This window comes from Rousettus aegyptiacus, unplaced genomic scaffold (genome assembly GCF_014176215.1).
Source record: "Rousettus aegyptiacus isolate mRouAeg1 unplaced genomic scaffold, mRouAeg1.p scaffold_m13_p_10, whole genome shotgun sequence".
Lineage (NCBI taxonomy): Eukaryota > Metazoa > Chordata > Mammalia > Chiroptera > Pteropodidae > Rousettus > Rousettus aegyptiacus.
Window position 1 is genome coordinate 93,176,881 of NW_023416285.1, and position 13,307 is coordinate 93,190,187.

A 13,307-nucleotide genomic window follows, 5' to 3' on the forward strand; every position below is an offset into this window, starting at 1 on the left:
TTTTCTTTCCTTGGTATTAGAGTTGATACGTTCTTAACCTTGTTTTTAGCTGGCTGTGGCCATGTGACAAGGTTCTGGCTAATGTAATGTGCATGAAAGTGAGGCGTGTACAAATTCTGTCTGGGTCCTGTCCTTAAAAGGAAGTGGTGCGCCCATGTGGCCTTCCTCGGGGCTGGAACGCAAACGTGAGGGCAGGAGCTGGAGCAGCCATCCCGGGCCATGGGGTGGGAGCACATACAGGCAGAGCAAATAGTCAAGGGGTCTGGGATGCCTGAAGGCTGTGGAGCTGCCATACTGGCTCTGCCCCCCGTTTTGAACTTTCATGTGACAGAGGTGCAGGTTTTTCTTCTTTAAATATTATTTGGGTCTCTTCGTTACAGTAGGCAAGTTGATATCCTACTAATGCAGGTCAGAGCTCAGACAGGCTCCCCACGTACCCGGTGGGTGTGATGCTTGTGATTCCTCGCGCATTTGAAACACCGTGCTGGCAGGACACAGCATCTGCCTGACCTCTTCTGCCCAGAGCACAGGGAGGAGCGAATTTTGGGGTGAGTTTACAGGAAAACAGAAGAGAACACCGGGCAGCCTCCCCCTCTGCTAGCCGGCTGACTGGCCAGCCCTGGTTCTGTTCCGTTCAAACTGATGCTCTTGGTCCTGAAAGCTGGCGGGGGAGGAAAAGCCCTGAGGGCAGGGGAAGGAGTGTGTCCTGATCCGACACTGTGGTCACCAGGTCCTAGAGCAGCCGTGGGCCACTTTCTCCCTCTATAACACCAGAAATGGCAAGGCTGCTCTCCACAGGACCTAGCAGGTCATGACCTGTCCTCAGGAGCCAAGGAAGATGGGTTTTATTCATGGCTATGGCAGATTTTTTTCCCCAAGGTGACTGCCATGTTCAATTTGATGTTTCGAGTAGTTTGACTTAACAGGAAAAAACAGCCCTGCTGGTGATGGCCTAAGAATTTCAAGCCTCGTGTCACTTCTCGGTCCCTGGAGCCAGCGTGTCTGTGTTCAGTCTGGTGCTGTCACGTGCCGGCCATGGGACCTCAGCCGCTTTGATTATTTCTCATTTTAAGTGACGAGTGTGGCAGTCTGGCGTCTAGCTCTGTCTGGGCCGTGCTGTGTAAGGGGAAGTGGGTCTCGTGAGGCTTGACCCCTCCAGGCACAGACAAGACAACTTCTCAAGGTCAAGGGCCGGAGCGGTGCTGGCGACCTCCCTTGGACAGCCACCTCCCACAGAATGGATGGGCCTGCCGGCTCTCTCTTCGCGTTAGTTTCTCAGAGAGACCCCTCCCCTAAAATACACGTCTCTGTCCCGTTGCCCTGTCCTCAGTAATAGCTACCTTCCTCCAGGAGAAGGTGTTTCCCAACAAGTTCTTTTTCCACCTGACCACACCCCCTCCCCCCCCGCCCCACACACACACTCTTCCCGGGCTGCACAGGGGGATCTTCTTGCCGAGAGGACCTGAAAAACAGGCGGCAGGGGCCCAGCCATCTGGGTTTAGCCCTGACCATCGCGTCCACGCCTAAATCCTATCACTTTTTCTTTTCTGCTTTCGCTGTGGAACTGCCCGATCGGGAAAGGACGGAAGGAGGCCTAGGGAGGGTCCCCGTGGAAGGAGCTCCATCTCCTCGAGCCCCGTTCATGCAGCGAGTGCCCATTGCACCGCCTGCTCTGTCTCCACTCTCCCTTCTGTGTGACGGGGACAATGAAACCCCCCAAGGCCGTTTGAGCCCCGAGTTCCCTGCCGTCTGAGGATCGCAGTTCTGTGGAAGGGTGAGTCACTTAGAAACAGCCTCACACTTCTGCGGAAAAGCTGCAGCAGGGCCTAAGTATTTTTCAGAGCCACTCGGGAATTAACGGTTGACGTGTCGCGCCGTGACCCCCGGGCGTTTTGGCGCGTGCGTCCTACACACACGGGCCTTTCCCTGCGTGACCGCGACGCCACCATCAAGCCGAGAGGTCAGCGCCGCCGCGTCCCTGCCATGCAGCCATCGGCTGCCACCCGTCCCCTGACTTCCCCGTAATGTCCTTTTTAGCTGAAGGGTACAGCACAGAACCATGGGTCACATTTGGTTGTCACATCTCTGTAGCCCCCTTCAATCTGGGATACGTTCCTCGGTCTTGTCTTAACACGTCGAGCGCCGCAGGCTCGGCCGTTCAGGTTGTGCTTAGATTCAGGCCGTGCCCCTTGGCTGTGCGCTCACGGGGTTGCATCAGGTGGCACGTGGTTCCCCCTGGCTCTGTCACTGATGTAGCTGATCTCTTGAGTAAGGTCTCTCCGCCGGCTTCTCCCGTGAAGCAGATCTTCATTTGTAATTAAGTATTTTGTGGGGAGGTGCTTCAAAAGTCTGTGAATTACTAGTTACTCATCAAATAATTGCAGTTAATAATTCTAAATATAATTTTCAATGTAACTAATTAATCAGTTAACATGTATATGGACTTGTGGTTTTCTGTTTCATCCCATGGGTTATGAGTCATGATCATCATTATTTATCTTAATGCTCAAACCGGGAGCCCATTCAAGTGGCTCCTGTGTCTTTTGGACACAGCCTAGCTCCTCTGTGACCCTGTCTGTACCTCTTAAAAAGAAGAGCCGTATTTCCGTGTTGCCTCGGGCCACGTGCGTGCCTCTGGGGGGGGGGGTCACCTCTAATGATCCCGCCAGCTTCAGGGCTGGGCAGAACATTTCCACGTCTTCCCCCAGGTAGTCACGCTTTCTGAAAGCAGGCCCAGTGCCAGCAGCTCTCGGTCTGAATCATCCGAGCTTCACTTAGCAGCCCCCAGCCGCCCTCCCCCCTGCGCAGGAATCCCGACTCCTCCTCAGTGGCCCAAGAGGAGCCCGGTCTTTCAGGGTTTCCCTCAGACCCCTCCGCAGGTTCCTCTTCTGGGATATCACTTCTCATTCCCAGAGGAGAGCGACGAACCAGGTGCCAGAGGACAGAAAAGACTCCAGGAGCCCTCGCGGCTGTAGCTGGGGACTGACAGCCTTAGAGGTCAGCAGGGCAGGGGCCCGTCTACCACGAGGCCCCCGAGGCTTAAACTTCAGGGCCCCTCACGGGCACAGGCGCCGCCACAGCCTGCGTGAGTAGTAATCACAGTTTCGTAGACTTTCTCTTAAGCAGGGTCCCCTAAATGTCTAAGCCGCGGGCCCCACAGCTGGGCCTGCCCTGGATCTGATGCCATGTGCCACACAACGTCTGCTCTGGCGAGTCCCGAAGGGAAAGGACCGATGACAAGGACCCCATGTGCGAGAAAGCAGCTCAGTGTTACAGTTAAGGGCAAGACCGCCAGGTTCACATCTCAGCTCTGACATTTACCAGCCGTGGGATTAGTTGCCTAACCTCTCTCTCTGTGCCTCAGTTTCCTCTAGTATAGTGTCTATCTCTCTACCCACCGATCTGTCTGTCTGTCCGTCTATCTATTGTCTGAAACACGGAGGTACAGAGGGAGACCCAGAAGGCATCCCCAGAACAGCACTGAGATGTACCATCTACCCACTCAGCTCTACAAATCGCTGCCTTGAAAGTCGCATGTCCTGCACCCTGCGGAGCCCTTGATCTTCCCCTCATTCCTCGAGGCCAAAGGTTGTTCCCTGAGTTCTTGGCCTTATTTAGGGAAAGTCTGAAAGACTGGTAAGGTTTCAGAACATTAAGGTTTGGGGCCCGTCCATCCCAGGCTGCTTTGCCGGGGAGCGGTTTGGTCTCCCCAGCCACACGCCCTTCTGCATGCACATCAGCATCTGGGACCTCTGGGCTCCCGCCTCTAGGGAAGGGCCAGCTGTCCCGCCTCCACGGGGAGAAAAACGAGAGGGTGGGAGGGCTGGGAAGGGATTAGGGTTTCGAGTGTTCAGGAGCGTTGCTGGCCGGGAAAGCGAGATGGCTGTGAGCCAGCCAGGTTGTGGAAAAACCCACAAATACCAGCCTCAGAGGAGACTCACCTGGGAGGTGGCCTGGCTCTGGCCTGGGAATTCCAGGCCACATATAGGAGCTCGGCCCTGTGAGGAATTTTGAGCCCTCTTGCCGCCCATCCTGGCCACCTCTTCCCTGTCGTCGGAGAGCCGGGCGCTGAAACTCTGGAACAGCGCGTGCGTTTCTGTCTTCTTTTCTAGCCAGCTCGGTGACACCAGCAATTAATGACAGACACTGCTGGCGTTTGTGGTCCTGGAGGGGGCTGGCCTGCCCGGGACCGGGCAGGGCCTACGAGCCCAGCTCCTCCTGTAGAGAAACCCTCCCTAGGCGCCAGCCTCTGTCCCCAGAGCCTCCCCCTTTTACTCCAGCTTCCCCAAATGTGCCCTCAGGCTCATCACCACCTCACACCCCCCAAGCCGGCTTCTCTGCCCACCAACCAGCCTCTGCTCTCCCATTCCCGCTTCAAACCAAGGATCTGGGGACCTCGGTTCAACTCGTAGGGGGAAGCCCTCCGATTTTCATCCTCGGCAGGGTACTTTTTAAAACGAAAGGGGCTGTGGGGCAACCACACAGAGCGGGGCCGTCCAGTCGAGCTAAACCCTCCGGTCCCCCTGCCCCAGCCCTGGTTTTCCCCTACCTCCCCGGCTCCCTGATGCTCTCGCCGGCCTGCAGGTCCTTCTCCCTCCTCCTCCTGTGACAACTGCATGCTTGCTGCTTCCACGTGGCTCCGGCAGAGCCCCTGGCTTCTCGGACCCGCCCTAGCCACTTGAGCCGTCTTGTCTTGGCTGGCCAGACTGATTGTTAAATTTTCAGGAATTTTACAGGCCAGCCGTTAAACACAGTCATCATCTTAAAATGAAATGAGATGAATTTACAATTAAATGAGGTGATAAACACTCTGAATTCATCATTTCCTAATCACGTTGCTACTTTCTATGTTCTTGGTGTGATTTACGTCCCTGCATCTGTTCAGTGGAAATACCAGACTGACCACCGCACTTCCCTTCCCCGCTCTGCGCCCAGTGATGTCAGGTTGGTAGCTGGAAATTGGCCACATGAGAGTAGTTTCACTTGTGAAATTGGCAAGTGCTTTAAACCAGGGCTTGGTTTATTGTTCTGATAATTGTCAACTCTTCAGAGAGCGATGTAAGGATGAACAGGTTAATAATGCAGACTAAACTTAAAAGCATATTGTGTCAGCAGCTATTACACTGTGAATACACGAAAAACGGAAGGGATACTTCCCAGCCTTTGAAACCGCTGTCCGATTCGGCCAAGATGTTGCCCATGTCATTGACAAGTGAGCGAAGCTCAGAAGTACTGACTGCTGAAGCCAAAAGAGGCTTCAGCTTAATAAACATGAGCAGTATGGAGGTGAGAAATGGTTTACCGGCAGATCGCATATCGGATTCAAGGATGGTAAATTTATCGGGAAAAGAGCTGATTATGATGCAAGTCCATTTGTCAAATTGTTGTTTGCTGTAGGTTTGGCAAAAGTCATTGAATGCATTCCGTGAGAATCCGTGGAATTTACAGTGGATTGCATATTTAGCATTATTTGTAAATTGTATGCTACATACGCTTTACCTCAGTAAAACCTGTTGGAAACTCTTGTCTGCACAAGTGCGCAGACGTGGCTTCCGGGGGCAGTTGCTAAACACTGCCCCGCTCACCGCCAGCCCCCCACCTTGCCCGGCGGGGGCAGGAGCCTCCTTTGCTGCTGCCACAGCGACCTGTGCAGGACCGTAGCCCTGCATCCTCTGTCTGTGCCCCTGACCGAGCTTCCTGAGAACAGGGCGCTCTCCGCAGCAGCATATCTAATGCCATGCCAGGCACGGGGTAGGAGCCCCTCCCAAAATGTGGTTAATTAACTCATGTTTTTGACAGCTGAACGGGCGAAGGCCAGCTATACGTTCTCCCCACGTTTCCTCTCCCTGGGTGGGGATGCATTCCCAGCCTTCTCGTGGCCGGGTGTGGCATGTGATGACTTCGGTCAGGTGGTGAATGCTCTAGGAGTGATCCATCCATTTCAGACAAGACCCTCCAGATACCGCTCCCTGCCCTGTTGTAGGCCCCCAGAGACCACAGGGTGGACGAGGGGTGCCTGAGCCACTAAGTGCCTTTGAGTAAATGGGCTTTCGTTCTGTGAAGCCACTAAGATCATGGGGTTTCCTTGGTACTGCAGCACAGCCTCCCCTACCCTAAGTCAAAGGAAGCGTGGGGAGGTGACTCGGCCCGGCCGCAGAGCGCTGCGGAGGCAGGACCAGGCCGAGGGCCCGTCCTCACGTCCCTGTACACGCCGCTTGCGCCAGCGCGTCCTTCCCGCCCAAACACCTTCCCAGGGAGTGCGAACCCGCGGTGGGTTTTGGTCAGGACCCCATTTCAGAGGATAACTGGTTGGGGCCGCCTCACGGTGAAGCCTCCGGAGCCACCAGCTGGGCAGACACACCCGCCACTCAGCCTCTTGCAGTAGAAGGTCAGCAGGAACGGCCGGTGTCGGGGAGTCAGTCTCCCGTTAGCTGCCATTAGCCTGGCTGTGGTTTCAGCCACACGCGCCCCGCCCCCGCCCTGCCATTCGCCACTGAACGCAGCTGGGCACGTCTGGTTCTTGGACAGAGAGGGACCCGGAGCATGGCACCCAGGGCCTCTATGAGGCAAACCCTCAGTTCTTTCCTTCCCCGTCCCCCCCTCGCTCACACACCACGCCCACACTCACACTTCTGACACCAGACGTGTGGGGTGTTTCTCCAGCCAAGCGATTCTGTGGCACCAGCTGGGTACCCTACAATTTAGCTCAATTCCGATGCCATCTGTCTGCAGATAGCGTCAGGTCCCACAGGTTGCGGGCTCAGTTTCATGAGACTGCCCCCTCCCTACTTCAAATGCCCATCGCAAGTAGTATGTCCCCAGGTTATTCACAGCTTCCGTCTGACTTGGCTACAGATTGGAGGTTCCCACGACCCCCTCCTTGATTAATTTGCTAGAGCAGCTCAGAGAACTCAGGGAGACACTTACATCTACCAGATTAGTAAAGGACGTGGCAGAGGGTGCCGGTGAACGGCCACAGGGCGAGGTCTGGGAGGTCTGGGAGGGTCCCGTAGAAGCCTCTGAGCTTCTGTCTCTGCGCGGCGGGCATGGGTGGGGGGGGATGGGGGAGGGGGGAGGCGCCGCCCTCGCAGCGCGTGGGCTCCTCGAGCTGGAAGCCGCCGGAGCCCTGTGTTGGGGTTTCTGTGGAGGCGTCCCCACGTAGGCGTCATGGCTTATTAACTCTACCATCTCTGGAGGTTGGGGGTGGGGCGGAAATCCCAAGCTTCTGTCCAGGAGCCGTGAGGGAGCCCACCCAGAGTTGCCTCGTTAGAACAAAAGGTGCTCCCAGTGCTCTCATCGCGGAAGAATTTATTAGGGTTTAGGAGTGCTGTGTCAGGGACAGGGTCAAAGAGCGTGTTTTAGAATAAGCGATACTCCTAGAGCTCTTTTTTTTGAGAACTCCTTGCCAGGGACCTGGGCAGAGACTAATACATAAATATTTTCTCTTCTCTCACAGGCCCTGAAGCCAGGTACAAGAGAGGGGCCCCCTTTCTCAGCTCAGTTCCACAAACGTTTATTAAGTACAGCTTGCTTGTCCGGCATAGGCTGTTTAGCATAGTATAATATGTATAGTATCATATGTATAACGTAGCATACAGTATAGTGTGTATAGCATATTGTAGCATAGTACAATATGTATTATTATAGTATTAGTATAGCATATACGGTATAGAATGTAGAGCATAGCATAGTATTATAGCATAGTACATACAGTATAATATCTAGAGCGTGATGCTGTAGCATAGTATAGTGTGTACAATATAGTCTATAGAGCACAGTACGGTATTGGCACAGTACAGTATACACAGTATAGTGTGTAGAGCATAGTACAGTATCAGTGTGGTAGGGTATGTACAGAGTAACATGTAGCATAGCACAGCATTGGTGTAGTATAGTATGTACAGTATAGAATGGAGAGTCTAGTGTGGTATTAGCATAGCATAGCACTCTTTTTGTCTTGTTCCTTCCTCCTCTGAACGCTTCGTGATTTCCTCTTACTTTGATTGCAAACTGGGATGCTAGAGCCATCTGGCTGAAATCACAGCGCTCCGAGTGGTGGGTGACAAGAGGGCTGAGCGGGCACGTTCCCGACTTGTGCTTGCCAGGTGACGACGCTGCCTCCCGCCTCCTTGGCCCGCCCGCTCTCTCTTGTCAGCTTTCGGTCCATGCCCCCCTCCCAGGCACCGTTCCCCGTAGCCGTTTGTTTCTGTCTCTCCGCGGGGATGTGCGCTCCTCAGCAGGAGGCCTGTCTCGTGCTTCGTGTCCGTTCTGCTGTATCCCAGTGCCTGGAGCGGTGCCTGAGTGTCTGCTGAGTGACAGCTAGGCTGCAGGCCTCGTGGCCCCGCCTCCCACGAGGTTCGTACCGGCGCCTGCGCCTCACAGGGGCAGCCCGGCCTGGCTGCTTTCGTCCCCACCCGCCCTGCCTGTGGGTCTGCGCACTGGCCGTGCCCTCTGCCTGGAAACGCCTCGCCTTCCGGTCCCATTAATTCCCGCGTGCCCTTCAAGTCGGCTCGGCCACCTTTTCTCACAGGAAGCCTTCCCTGACCCCTCCCCAGTCCTCTCTCCCCACGTTTTCCACTCACAGTGCTGCCGTGCCTTCTTGCAATCATCTTGTTTATTCGTCTTCTCCCTGGACTGCCAGCTGGTGGGGGTGGGGTGGGGAGTGGGACCCTGTGCGCCCTGCTCACCGCTATAGCCTCAGCCCCTGGGACATGCGTAATAGGTGCTCAGATACTCGTGGGAGGAATCCATGGACGCACCGCAGCCAACGTGTGACCTCTTGACCCTCTCAGGGAGACCCAGGGATGCAGGGCGGGGTGCAGGCCCCGTGTCTGGTTGAGTTCCCACTGATCGTGTCCCCCATAGCCGTCATGGGCGGGACCTAGAAAGCGGCTCAAGTCTGTTTTGTCCTCTCTCCCACCCCTTCCTCAAACGGGATTATCTGCTCTCTAATTGTGAATGTAACATAGACTCATTCATTGTACGACTCCTGAGCTACTCTTGTCTGTCAGTGTCCACACACCAAGTCGATGGAGGAGCTGTTAACTGAACACCTACTATGTGCCAGGTGCCATCCTGAGCACTAGGAAAGCAAAGCTCAGCAGGACGCGGTCCCCACCCTCCGGGGTATTACAGCCCAACACCTATTCTGCGTCTTAGGTTACTCTGCCCAGCCATGCATGTTGGAAGGAGGGGTCTGTTTTCCGTGTATGAGACCCACGCATCAGAATCACACGGAGGGTTGTTAAAACCAAATTCCTGGGTCTCGCCTCCAGAGGTTTTCATTCAGCAGATGTGGGGCGAGTCTGCTAATCTCCATCTCTAGCAAATTTCCTGCTGAGGTTTATTGTGCCAGTCAGGGGCCCACGCTTTGTGAACTGCCTCCCAGACCCAGCTGCTCTTTCAGTCTCCAGAAGCTTTGCACGTCCGTCCGTTGTCTCTTTTAGTCTTTCCAAATCTCTCACCCGAGCACCTTAAGCGCACACAGCTCGTGAGAACTGAGGTGGAACTTTAAGCCTGGGGCTTCCCATGGAACGCTGCATTCTCTCAGCAGCACCAAGTGGCCCCTGAGCAGTCCCCCTGCCGTGGAGGTGCTGGGACAGCCGGACGGGTCCAGTCGGAGGAAGTGGGGGTTGTGTTGCAGAGGACGGCTCCAGGGGGCCATTTCTGGGAGGGAGGGAGGAAGAGAGGGCGCAGAGTATGCCCTGCACTCTGGAAGGCCAGCTGGCTCTGGGCAGAGGGGGCTGGGAGGCGGCCCTCCTCCCTGGAGTGTGGAGGAGAGGAAGGCGGAGGCGATGCTGCAGAGGAAGGGGGGCCTTCTGGGAGGCCTCCTGATGCGAGGCAGGCCTGAGGCAGGCCCGATCGGGGTCTGGGTCATCCCGCCTGCTTCCCAGAGCCTGCCGTGGGAGCTCTGGCTGACGGGAACCTCCCCCCGCCCCCGAGGTTCTACCCTCCCAAGGACTGGCTGGCACTGCGCTTGGTGGGACGGAAAGTCTGAGGGCCGCAGCCCGGCCAGCCCAGAAACTCAAAATAAGCACTTCCTCCTCGGCAGCCCCAAGGCGGCCAAGGGGCTCTGGCCAGACAATCCCCCAGTGTTCCCTGGAGCCTTTGGGGCGCTGGGCTGGGCTGGGCACTTCCTCATCTGGGAGGAGGCCTTGGGAGGGAGGGCCCAGCTCTGAGAGGAGAGAGGAAAGGAGACATGGAAAAGTGAACTTGGATGGGGGAGCCTTCCGATGTTGTGTATCTAAGCAGGAAGCCAGACCTGCCCGGCCTTGGGGAAGGAAAATAAGCTCTGGAGACCTATTTTTAGAAAGTGGCAAAACCCAGCTTCTCGGTAGGCAGTGGAATTCAAGTCTAAAGCTTTCTTCTTTGCTGAAGTAACTGGAGTAACCACTGTACTGCATGCGGGGAGGGGGCCGTGGTGATCGGGGTGTCTGAACAAGGCGTTTGGGCTGGGGCCTGCCCAGCCTCCAGGCTGCTGGGCTCGGGGCCGGTCCGGGAGGCTCTGTAAGGATTACGGTGTGGACTTCCTGGTGGCAGTGATGATGGGGACGATGATGGCGGTGGTGAAAACGACGATAATGGTGACAAAGGTGATGACGAAGACGGTGAGAGTAACGGCGATGATGACATAAGGGTGACGGCGATGGCCGTGATGAGGGTGGAGATGGTGGTGATGATGATAGCGATGGTGAAGACGGTGGTGATAATCACGACGACGACGGCGATGACGAGATGGCGACAGTGCGAGGTGTGTGCCAGGCACACGCTTGACGTGCGTGGTCTCATTCCGTCTTCGCAACACTATGAGGCGGGTATGGTTCGCCCACGTTTTTTTTCCGACGAAAGCGAGGCTCGGAGATGTTGAGTCACACAGCAAACAATCATAGATTCAAACTCGGGTCATGATCATGACAGGGCCTGCTTTCTATGAACTCATGACAAGATCTCAGAATTGGAAGGGGCCACAACGAGTACGACACCACCTCTTTCCTCTCCCGGAGCGTGCGCCAGTCTCCGCTGGTTCCTCTGTGGGAGGAGATGGGGCGCACGTTCTGGTGGGAGACTCTTCGATTTTCAACCAGCTCTAAACGCTGTAGTTTCCCATATTGAGTTGAAACCTCTCCATGTAATCTCTGTGGCCACACAGAATTATCTGTTATGACAGCCGTTTAAGTCTCTGGAGGTGGCTCTCATAGCCTCTTGAGGCTTTTTATTTGCAGGTTTGCCAAGCTCAGTCCTTGGGGCTGTCTCCGCTCCTTACAAAGCGTTGCAGGTCTCAGTAGAGTCTGAGATCCAGCAGAGTAGTACATTTAGAGCAAAGTACGCCTTTGAAAGTGTTTTTGATTTCAGAAATAGCAAATGATCATCTAGATTCAAGACTGTCTGAGGTGGATGATTGAGCTGAGAAAAAGCTTGGTTTTAAAGATAAAATTGAGCAATTTAGAAATCTTGCCCAAACCGGCATTGAAAGTAGTTATTCCTTGAAGAAATTCACAGAACAGTCATTTAAACAATAGCAGCATTACTAGATGAAGAGTAGAGCCCCGCAAGGCAAGGAGAGGCTCAGTTCTCTGGATATAGGCACATCCCAGGAAAATGGAGACAAAAATTTCAACAGTGCGCCTTACAAATATTAGCAAAATTGTAATAATTTACTACATGATTGAAGAAGGACCACCGGTTTATGTTGCAATTGTATAATGACTAAAATATGGCTCAAGATTTCAAATGGTGAAATCGAGTCTAGCGCCGGCCCCCTCCTGAGGTGATCCAACCCCGAGCTGGCCGCCTCCGCTGGAGGGAGGCCTGGGGCCTGGTGTCGGCAGTGGGCTCCCTGCCTTGCCCTGCTGGGAGCACTCCTGCTGGGTGCAGCCAGGTCCTGGACTTCCTGCAGAAGCCCGGTTGCCTCTGCAGTAACATCCACGGCTTCAAAGGACGGCCAGGGAGCAGATCGGGCCGTTTCCCCCTTGAACTCATTTAGGCATGTGGTGCATGCGAGTCTTGCACAGGGCTGCGTTGGCAACCACAACTGGCAATTCCGGATTCCAGAACCAAGTCCTGAGGGAGGGAGAGGGATGGAGCCAAAGGAACTGCTTTGAGCTGGATTCCCCCAAGGCAGAGGTCACATGCCGCAGATTCAAGGAAATCCAACCCACCTGGCAGGACCCTTCTCAGGTCCTGGGGGGGCAGCCTGCTCCCTTTCCGGCTCTCTTTCGAGTTCTGTGCCACTCGCGGGAATGCTCTTCCCTCTGAGCCTGACTTTGCAGTGACACCATCATCACCCGCCTTTTCTTCTTATCCCTAAAGACAAGTCCCTGGACCCCATCAGTGGAAATGTAACTACAAATCAGGGATGAGCCATAGTGAGTGGGGGCAGGGCATGAGGACAGTACGGGAGGTGACTCCACGGGCACCAAGAAGAGCTCTATAGACGAGAAACAAGATGGCAGCCTGGAGGACACCGAGAAGGGTTAGCCCCACGCACACTCAGGAGGAGGGACAGCTGGAAGGCATCGGCCTGGCACAGGGTCACAGAGGGTGCAGGAAGCAGGGAGTTTGTATTGCGAGCACCAAGGGCGTGGACTCGGTAGCCCCCCAGAGGCCCTTGTGAGGAGGAGAGAAGCCTGCGTTTCCTCATCTGTAAGTGAGCATTACAGCCCCGCCCGTAGGGGGTCCTGAGGAATAAGTGATAATATCCAGCTCTGCTTACAGCATCTGGTGGATGAATGAGCACATGCTATGTTCAGTTCCACTTGGTTCACCTCCTAAGTTTCACAAATGAAGACAAATTTCAAACACCTGTTTTATATTATGCACATTTTAAGACTGGACTGAAAAAACAGAGCTTTACCAAGTTTTACAAACACGTGGTCTGTGAGTTCCGAACAGCATGGCCCAGCGCCCCGGATCTAGGAGTTTGGGAAGCAAACCCCAGGAAGACGGGGCACTTCGGCTGTCTGTCGGGGCATGTCCCGTGGGGAGGGTCCCTCCTGAACCTGCCTACGCTTTGAAACGGTCTACACACGGCAGCGAATAGATTAGAAAGTAGAATTCATAATGCCTAGACACCAACCAAAAGGTCAAATAAAAGGATATAGTCAATCCTATTGCACGGAAGCTGCTGGACAATAGGAGACTGGTCAGAAGCCCAAGCGAACCTTGTGGCATCGCCAGCCCAGTAACTTGTCAAGGGTATGGGTTCAACGAATTACATAACTCTATAAAGGCCACAGAGATCTAACAAGGACAAGTCTCCTACTGCAGGTCCCAGCATCAGGGGGACATACTGCATGCGGAGAATCGGG